Source organism: Pelophylax lessonae (assembly GCF_965119305.1).
Source record: "Pelophylax lessonae genome assembly, chromosome: 4".
Classification (NCBI taxonomy): domain Eukaryota; kingdom Metazoa; phylum Chordata; class Amphibia; order Anura; family Ranidae; genus Pelophylax; species Pelophylax lessonae.
The window spans coordinates 22,776,644-22,787,594 of record NC_138771.1 but is presented as its reverse complement, the minus strand read 5'-3'; positions in this window follow the sequence as shown (position 1 = coordinate 22,787,594).

Sequence of the window (10,951 nt, the reverse complement as noted above, 5' to 3'; positions counted from 1 at the left end):
TTTGGTGGAGGGGGGATTATGGTGTGGGGTTGTTTTTCAGGGGTTGGGTTTGGCCCCTTAGTTCAAGTGAAGGGAAATTTTAAGGTGTCAGCATACCAAGATGTTTTGGACAATTGCATGCTCCCTACTTTGTGGGAACAGTTTGGGGATGGCCCCTTCCTGTTCCAACATGACTGCGCACCAGAGCACAAAGCAAGGGCCATAAAGACATGGATGAGCGAGTTTGGGGTGGAGGAACTTGATTGGCCTGCACAGAGTCCTGACCTCAACCTGATAGAACACCTTTGGGATGAATTAGAGTGGAGACTGCGAGCCAGGCTTTCTCGCCCAACATCAGTGCCTGACCTCACAAAAGCACTTCTGGAAGAATGATCAAACATTCCCATAGACACTCCTAAACCTTGTGGACAGCCTTCCCAGAAGAGTTGAAGCTGTTATAGCTGCAAAGGGTGGGCCAACTCAATATTGAACCCTACGGACTAAGACTGAGATGCCATTAAAGTTCATGTGCGTGTAAAGGCAGGCGTCCCAATACTTTTAGTAATAGAGTGTGTATATATATATATATATATATATATATATATATATATATATATATATACAGTATATATGTATATACAGTGTCTCACTGTACACCCCTCACATTTTTGGTAATATTTTATTATATCTTTTCATGTGACAACACTGAAGAAATTACACTTTGCTACAATGTAAAGTAGTGAGTGTACAGTGATCCCATGATCATGTGACCAGGTATTGGTAGATTTGGCAGTGTGGGCGGTGCCAAGTCCTGCTGGAAAATGAAATCAGCATCTCCATAAAACTGGTCAGCAGAGGGAAGCATGAAGTGCTCTAGAATTTCCTGGTAGAGGGCTGCACTGACTTTGCACTTGATAAAACACAGTGGACCAACACCAGCAGATGACATGGCTCCCCAAATCATCACTGACTGCGGAAACTTCACACTGGACCTCATGAAACTTGGATTCTGTGCCTCTCCACTCCTCCTCCAGACTCTGGGACCTTGATTTCCAAATGAAATGCAAAATTTTCCAGAGTCAGTGAAGTCCAAAGTCAGCACAGCCCCCACCAGGAAATCCTAGAGCACTCCATGCTTCCCTCTGCTGACCAGCTTTATGGAGATTCTGATTTCATTTTCCAGCAGGACTTGGCACCGCCCACACTGCCAAAACTACCAATACCTGGTCACATGATCATGGGATCACTGTGCTTGATTGGCAGCAAACACTCCTGACCTAAATCCCATAGAGAATCTGTGGGCTATTGTCAAGAGGAAGATGAGAGACACCAGACCCAACAATGCAGATGAGCTGAAGGCCGCTATCAAAGCAACCTGGGCTTCCATAACACCTCAGCAGTGCCACAGGCTGATCGCCTCCATGCCACGCCACATTGATGCAGTAATTCATGCAAAAGGAGCCCCGACCAAGTATTGAGTGTATACTATACTGTACATGGACAGACTTTTCACTAAGCCAACATATCTGTATTAAAAATACTTTTTTTTTTTTTAATGGTCTTATGTAATATTCTAATTTTCTGAGATACTGAATTTCAGGGTGTCACTAGCTGTAAGCCATAATCATCAAAATTAAAAGAAAGAAATGCTTGAAATATATCACTCTGTGTGTAACGCATCTATATAAAATATATGAGTTTCATTTTTTTAATTAAATTACTGAAATAAATTAACTTTTTAATGATATTCTAATTATATGAGATGCACCTGTATATAATATTCCCTTAAAATATATTTAAGAATTATTTTATTATCGAGCCGATGCTGTCTATACTGTCACAATCAAATACATAAAAAAAAAAAAAAACAGGTAAAGTTCATTCAATGCAGTCGCTTACCTTAGATCTCATTCTAACCCATAAAATCGAACCCTTAACCTCAACCCAGCCCCTAAGCTTAATTGACCTCAGAACAAGTATTACTTGGCATAGCTCTATGTTGAAGATGCCACATGTACTTGGCATTAGATTATATAACTTTCAGTGGAGGATTATAAAAAGATCTTAATCACTTGACCTCTGGATAATTTACCCCCCTTCATGACCAGGCCATTTTTGCGATATGGCACTGCGTTAATTTAACTGACAATTGCGCGGTCGTGCGATGCTGTACCCAAATAAAATTTATGTCAGTTTTTTCCCAACAAATAGAGATTTCTTTTGGTGGTATTTAATCACCTCTGCGTCTTTTATTTTTTGCACTATAAACAAAACAAAAAAAAAAAATTATTATTATTTTTTCATTTTATTTCTTTTTATTGAAAAAAAATGACAATTTTTTGCACTATAAACAAAACAAAAAGAAAATTAATATTTTTTTTTAATTTCTTTTTATTGAAAAAAAAATGACAATTTTGAAAAAAAAAAAAAACAATACTTTTTACTCTCTGCTATAAAACCTATCCAATAAAAAAAAATTGAAAAAGTCTAATTTATTCAAAAATTTAGGCTAATTATATATTCTGCTACATATTTTTGGTAAAAAAAAAAAAGAAAAAAAACCCCAATAAGCGTATATTGATTGGTTTGTGCAAAAGTTATGGCGTCTACAAACTAGGGGATGTATACTGGAATTTTATTTTATTTATTTATTTATTTTTTAATCCTAGTAATGGCGGCCCTGCGCTCTCCCAGCACAGTTACCAGTGCCTAACGGAAAGCTCCTGATCGCTGCTTGCGATCGGCGCTTTGCGATCATGTGACCGCCATGACAGCCAATCACATTGGTCACATGACCATAAAACCCGCCTCCCAGCAGCTGAAACCCCTTAAATGGCCGTGAGGCACCAGCGTAACACAGAACCTGGAGTTGGGCTTTAATATAATGTGAGTGAGGATGACCGCCTCTTGTTCTAGGGGTTGATTTACTAAAGGCAAATAGGCTGTTCACTTTACAGGGGAATTTGCACTGTGTAAGGTAATCTGCCCCATATGTTAGTGAATGAGGGGAAGAATTTCTGACTTTGAAGAGAAAGGTGAGTATATCATAGGTTACAGCTGCTTCTTCCCTATATCCAATAAAAAATGTGCATCTCCAATGGGACTTTAATGTAGCAAAAATGCACACAAGCATATAAATTTGTAGCATAAAAGTAAAAACATGTTTATTAAACAATGTTACATTTTCTCTAGTCTAGGCAGCATAACTACTGGTCTCCTTTTTAGGAGTAAAAATATCATAACATATATGAACTTTATTGATTATATAGCCACTGATTGGTCCCAACGCGTTTCAACTGTAAAGACAGTCTTCTTCAGGGATATATAGGTTGAATATGTATAGACGATTAGACCAGATATACAGTAAAGTTAAAATATTGCTTCGGGGCGACTTGTGCATTACCATGCACCACGACTTCGGAGCGACTTGCAGGGACTTCACATAATGGAAGTCTATGCAAGTCGCTCCGAGGTCGCCCCAAAGTAGTACAGGACCCTTTTTCTAAGTCGGAGCGACTTGTGTCGCTCCTATTAGAACGGGTCCTGTAACGGTCAATGGACCGCGAGGGACCGCGACTTGTCAGGCTGACAAGTCGCCTGACAAGTCTTATTAGTGTGAACCGACTCTTAAGGACCGCCCGCCGCAGTTATACTGCGGCAGGCAGCCTCGCCTGCGCAAACCGACGTAGGTAGACGTCGGTCGGGTGCCTGCAGCTAGGGGACGCACTCGCGCCCCCACTAGGCAGCGGGGACTCCGATGCACGGGGCAGGTAGCTCCGATTGCTGCCTGACACCCGCGATTGCTCCCCTCTGAGAGAGAAGAACGGTCAGCTGTTGTAAACACATCTGACCGTTCTTTTCCCTGGAATGATCACAGAGCGCCTGTGATCCTTCTATTTAGGAACGGGTCCTGTAGCAGTCAATGGACCGCGAGGGAGTGTGACTTGTCAGGCTGACAAGTCGCCTGACAAGTCGCGCTAGTGTGGACCGGCTCTTAGTCACATTTTGTTTGTTGGCACTGAATATTGTTTTATTTGCTATTTTAACTGACAATTGTGCGGTCATGCAACGCTGTACCAAAGCGAAATTTATATCATTTTTTTTCACACAAATAAAGCTTTCTTTTAGCCCCCATTCACACTGGGGCGACGCTACTTCGCACCGCGACCTCCGAGGTCGCGGTGCGAGCAGCGCGCCGCGACCTCGGAGCGGCCGCCACGGACTTCGTAACATTGAAGTCTATGGCGGTCGCCTCCTGGTCGCCCCAAAGAAGCTCCGGACCCTTTTTCTGAGTCGGAGCGACTTGTGTCGCTCCTATCAGAACGGGTCCGCAGCTTCCCTATGGGAGGCGACCTGCGGCGACCTGTGAGGCGACCAGGTCGCCTCACAGGTCGCCCCAGTGTGAACGGGGGCTTAGGGGGATTTGATCACCACTGGGTTCTTTAATATGGAAAAATACCAAACATTTAGAAAAAAAAAAATCAATATTTTTTTACTTTCTGCTTTAACATTTATCTAAAAAAAAAAAAAGAAAAAAAAACACATGATTCTAATAAAAAAAAATATATATATATAACTTGATATGATTCACTACATTGCGGGCAGGCGGTTGCTAAGTGGTTAACTAAGCTCTGGGGAAAACTCCCTTGCAAAGTACAACTTTCCTTGTAAAGTGAACATTTGCCTTTAGTAAATTAGCCTCACTGTCTCAGCCCTTTTATAATAAAAAAAAGACATATCATCGAAATAAGTTACGTACAGAAATAGGAGCTGTTATAGATTTCTATATACTAAGTGACTGTAAGTGGCAGCTCTAACCACTCTTATTCATTGTTGTATATGACCAGGGCCGGCCCTACCATGGGTCCAACTGGGTCCATTGGACCCAAGCTGGACTTAGAGAGGGGCAGCAAATTGACTCCCAAGCTTGTTTTTCCAGCAGTTTTGTGTGTCACCAGTTTGCGGCCCCTTATGGGTGGCATTTCCCCATCTCATAGTGCCGCCTGTAGTTAAAACTGATGAGTATGAGGAGGCGGAGTGTCTCCTCCGAGGAACGTCCCTCGCGTGATCGTGGTGCGCGCAATGACATCAGACATCAGTGCACTCCATCTCACGCAGGGCAGGCTGGATCTTCTAGGGCAGTGATGGCGAACCTTGGCACCCCAGATGTTTTGGAACTACATTTCCCATGATGCTCATGCGCTCTGCAGTGTAGTTGAGCATCATGGGAAATTTAGTTCCAAAACATCTGGGGTGCCAAGGTTCTCCATCACTATTCTAGGGCGGTGGTCACGGTAGACACAGGAGTGACAGGAGGACTGAGGACAGACAGCGGGTGTTTGGTGGACCGGTCCGGTGGTGAGTTATGGAAGAAGATAACAGTACAGTGCCTTGCGAAAGTATTCGGCCCCCTTGAACTTTTCGACCTTTTGCCACATTTCAGGCTTCAAACATAAAGATATAAAACTGTAATTTTTTTGTGAAGAATCAACAAGTGGGACACAATCATGAAGTGGAACAAAATTTATTGGATATTTCAAACTTTTTTAACAAATAAAAAACTGAAAAATTGGGCAAAATAATATTTTCAAAATTTGATATTTATATAAAATAATGGATGTGGGGGTATTTTGGTGGGCGTGATTTTTTTTTGGGGGGGGGGGGGCAGCATTTAATTCTTGGACCCAGGCAGCACAATGCCTTGGGCCAGCCCTGTGTATTACGCATGGCATTACCTGACATTTACTGACATATAGGTACATTAGCCCCAGTGTTTTTTCTCATACTTTACATAGTTATCTTGGTATGTCTGAATCATAGCAATAAAAGAAGCAGGTGAATGGCCGGTAGTAATATGACGCTCAGGACTTCTGGCACTATGTATTCTGGGAGAAATATCACATTTGGGGAATGTAAGCACCTCTACAATGCCATAAAAGTACATATCTTGGAATGAGTTACAGATCCATTCAGATCTTAGCCTCCGAGTCATAGAGATATAATAGATATCATCAATATCTTAACCACTCCCATACTGGGCGAATTCCAGCATTCCTCTCCTACATGAAAAAATCATCATTTCTTTTTTTTTTTTTGCAAGAACATTACTCAGAACCCCCAAACATTATATATATATTTTTTAGCAGAGACCCTAGGGAGTAAAATGGCAGGCATTGAAATTTTTATGTCACACGGTATTTGCGCAGCAATTTTTCAAACGCAATTTTTTGGGGAAAAAAAAAACACTTTCATGAATTAAAAAAAAAAAAAACAAAACAGTAAAGTTAGCCAATTTTTTTTTGTATATTGTGAAGGATGATGTTACGCTGAGTAAATAAAAATCTAACATGTCATGCTTTAAAATTGCAATTGCGCACACTCGTGGAATGGCGTCAAACTTCGGTACTTAAAAATCTCCATAGGCTACGCTTTAAAATTTTTTTACAGGTTACCTATATAGAGTTACAAATGGAAATAAAGTTTGTGCTGGAATTATTGCTCTAGCTCTCTCGTTCACGGTGATACATCACGTGTGTGGTTTGAACGTTGTTTACCTATGAGGACACGACCTAAGTATGCATTCACTTCTGCGCACAAGCACAAGGGGACAGGGGCGCTTTATTTATTTATTTTATTATTGTTTATTTTATTTGAATTATTTATTTTTTTACACTTTTCTTTTATTATTATTATATAGTATTTATATAGCGCCGACAGTTTACGCAGCACTTTACAACTTGAAGGTAGACAGTACAAATACAATACACTTTAATACAGTAGGAATCAGAGGACCCTGCTCGTTAGAGCTTACAATCTTTTATTCCTATTACACGGAATGTAAAAATCCCCTATTAAAAGGCATAGGGCATGACAGATCCTCTTTATGGAGAGATGTGGGGTCTATAAGACCCCACATCTCTCCCCTAGGCTGGAAAAAAAAAGAAATGATCTCACACTTTCCAGCTGAACACAACGCAGTTTTTACATTTGCGGGTGGAGGACGTGACGTCATAACGTCGTGAGAGTCATAGAGATGACCGGGGATCATCTGGTCCTCGGTCAGCTCTATGGTAATCTTCCGCCGCTTGTGGATTCCTTCTCTGGCTTGTGGATCGCAGGGGAAAGCCGGTGGAAGCACCAGAGAGCGGCAGGAGAGGGGGGAAATCCCCTCCTGCCGCCTGTAAAAACAATCAAGCAGCTGAACAGCCGCTATGATTGTTTTTACAGTGCAGGCAATCGCTGACAAAAAAAAAAAAAGATTTCTGAATGATGCCTGCAGCTGCACCCATCATTTAAATTATCTCCACTGAAAGCCCAGGACGTCATATGACGTTCAGTGGTATGGAAGTGGTTAAAGCCCTTTAATGGTCTTTATTAATTAGTTCACCTCTTTGGTTGTGTCTGGTATAATGTCGTCATACTTACCTAGCTGGATGCAGTATCGGTACGATGCTTTATCTGTCCCTGCCGGCTCTAACACTGAGAACCGAGCGATCAAACGCCACTGATCGCTCGGTTCTCATAGCTCCCTGAGCAGAGAGCTGCTGACTGTCAGTCACCGCTCTCTACTCTGCCCCCCACACTCACTGGAGCTCTGGGCTGTGGAGGGCGAACCGATGTGAGCCTGAACCGGGTGCCGGTCCAAGCATGTGGGCGGATCTCAACCATATGGTCGGAATCCTTCCTGAGCTTGGATCGGCTCGCTGACGTCAGCCGACAGCAGGCTTCTGCCCGCTGTCTGCTGAAAACAGGTCACAGGAGTGCAGAACGAACTGCACTCCTGTGATTCATAGGAGAAGTACAGCCAAACGAGCTTTGCTGCAGTTTCACTGATACAGGGCGGCACTTCTGCGCTGGATCACATATATATACGTGATCCAGCTCTTCTGGGTAGGGGGCACGCATGCGTGCTGCCAGCGGCTCGCTCCCAATGTGATCACACACATCGGAAACTGAGCAGCAGGTACCGTGGACTCAGAGCTTTACTGTCAGAGTGGTAAGGATGTGGAATCCTCTTCCACAACTAGTGGTATAAGCAGGAAGCAGCAATAGCTTAAAAAAACAATTAGATGGGCATCTTAACGATCACAACATACAAGGATACAATTTACTATTGACATAAACACATACACACACACTTGTTGAACTGGATGGACTTTTTTTCAGCCGTACCGGCTATGTAACTATGGTGTCCGCCGACACCCGCCGATCTTAGAGCAGAGAGGCAGATCGGTGTTCTAAAAGGAGGGAAGGGATGGAAAGCAGGGAATACATTTCATCTCTTCCCCTAGTAAAAGCACCTCCCATAGTGTAGCAAAACATTGGTTAGGTACACACTTAACCCTTTGATCCCTCCTGATGTTTAACCCTTTCCCAGCCAGTGTCGTTAGTACAGTGACAGTGCATATTTTCCCACAAAGTATCAAAAGTGTCAGTCAGTGTAAGAATGTCCGCTGCAGTATCGCAGTCCCGCTATAAGTCGCTGATCTCCGACTTGACTAGTAAAAAAAATAAAGCTATCCCATAGTTTGTAGACACTATAATTTTTGCACAAACCAATCAATATATCCTTATTGGGATTTTGTTTTTACCATAAACATGTAGCAGAATTAGTGATGGGCCGAACACCCCCCTGTTCGGTTCGCACCAGAACATCTCGAATAGGGAAAACGTTCTAGCGAACATGCAAACTCTATTAAAGTCTATGGGACACGAACATAAAAAATCAAAAGTCTTAATTGTAAGGGCTTATATGCAAGTCATTGCCATAAAAAGTGTATGGGGACCCGGGTACTGCCCTGGGAGACATGTATCAATGGAAAAAAATGTTTTTAAAACTATTGTTTTTACAGGAGCAGTGATTTTAATAATGCTTAAAGTGAAACAATAAAAATGAAAAATTCCTTTCAATATCGTGTCTGGGGGGTCCCCTTAATGTGCCTGTAAAGTGGCACATCTGTACGATGTATGGAGCCTGCTGCAGCAATACTGACATTTCTAAAGGAAAAAATGAAATTTAAACTTGCTCGTGGCTGTATGGATGTATTGTCGGCTCCCAGCAATACAGATAAATATTTTTTTTTTAAAAACAGCGTAGAGTTCCCCCCCCCCCCTCCAAAAGTGCATACCTGGCCCTTATGGATTTTAGGAGAAACCCCCATGCCAAAATGTAAAAAAAAAAAAAAAAAACTGCATAGGGTCTCCCCCAAAATCTATACCAGACCCTTATACGAGCATGCGGGGGATAACCCAGTGCCCACCCTAAACCATACCAGGCCACATACCCTAAACATGAGGGGGGTGCTCTGGGGTGGGGGTGGGGGTGGGGCTCTGTCCCCCCCACCCTAGAGCATCCTGTCCCCACGTTGATGGGGACAAGGGCCTCTTTGGGGGGCACCCCAAAGCACCCTCCCCATGTTGAGGGCAAGCAACCTTTTCTGGCCTGCCAGGCTGCATGCTCGGATAAGGGTCTGGTATGGATTATGGAGTGGGAACCCAACACTGTTTTTTTTCTTAATTCTGTCATGGAGTTCCTCTTAAAAGCCATACAAGACCCAAAGCGTCCACCAATCTGTTTTTAACCCAATTTTTTAAAATTTACATTTTCTTTTTACAATTATTTTTTTTAATTCAGCTCTCAGCAGGGAAGCCTTAACTACCAATTGACTGTGCGCTCAGCGGGCGAACGTCCCGCTAAGTCCTGAGAAAGTTCAGATGTTAGGCGAGTACCTGAATAGGCGATGTTCAGGCCAAACCTATGCTCGGCCCAAACCGTTCACCCATCCCTAGTGGTGCCTGAACACTGTAAACCCTCACAGTTACTCTTGCTGGGTGCAGGAACGGGCTCTGCTGTTAAAAATTAGAAAAAAAAAAATTAAATTGCATGCACCTGTCATATAGGTGCAGAAAAATTGGACTTTGGGTTTTAGTGGTACCTGAACACTGTAACCCCTCAAATTTACTCTTAAAAATTTGAAAACAAAAATTGAAATTACATGCACCTGTCAAACAGGTGCAGAAAAATTGGGCCCTGGGTGTTGGTGGTGCCTGAACACTGTAACCCCTCAAAGTTACACTTGCTGGGCGCAGGAACGGGCCCTGTTGTAAAAAACTATGAAAAAACATTGAAATTGCATGCACCTGTCAAACAGATGCAGAAAAATTGGGCCCTGGGTGTTGGTGGTGCCTGAACACTGTAACCCCTCACAGTTACTCTTGCTGGGCGCAGGAACGGCCCTGCTGTATAAAATTAGAAAAAAAAATTGAAATTACATGCACATGTCAACCAGGTGCAGAAAAAATTGGGCCATGGGTGTTGGTGGTGCCCTAAACCAAAAACAATGTTGGAAGCTAGCATAATCAGGAATAGGATAGGCAGCATAGGCAGTCTTCAAGGGATCCAAGATCCTTAGCAAATTCAATCACTTACATCAGCATCAGGGGCTTGATAACTGCTGGTGATCCAGGACTGGTTACATTTAAATAAATGCAAGCCGGCCAACGGAGTCTGTAGACAGACACACTCTTTTATCCATCACAAAACCTCCAGCAGCCATGTCCGTTCGGAAAGCACGCTGGAAGGCGAACAGGCCAGTAGCTCAATTGCATATTGAGCAAGCTCTGGCCAGTGGTCCATCCTCAAGACCCAGTAACTCAGTGGATGCTAAGTTGGAAAGGTCTCCAAGTCTGCTCTTACCCCTAGATAATCCTGCACCATATGATGTAGACGCTACCGATGGTTATTTAAACCTAACAGCCCTGGGCACTGACAACTAAAAAAATTGTTTAAAGGCATCAGTCAGCCAGCCACCTTCTCCACCGCTCCTCCTGACCGAACGAAGCCTCAGAAACACGTTGGCCAGGAAATGGTAACCTCCCAGTGTCTGGAAAGGTGTTACAAAAATTTTCCTTTAAAGCATGCTCAAGATGTTTCATCCTCTGCTCCCTCTGCAAAGGCAGGATGAGCTCTGAA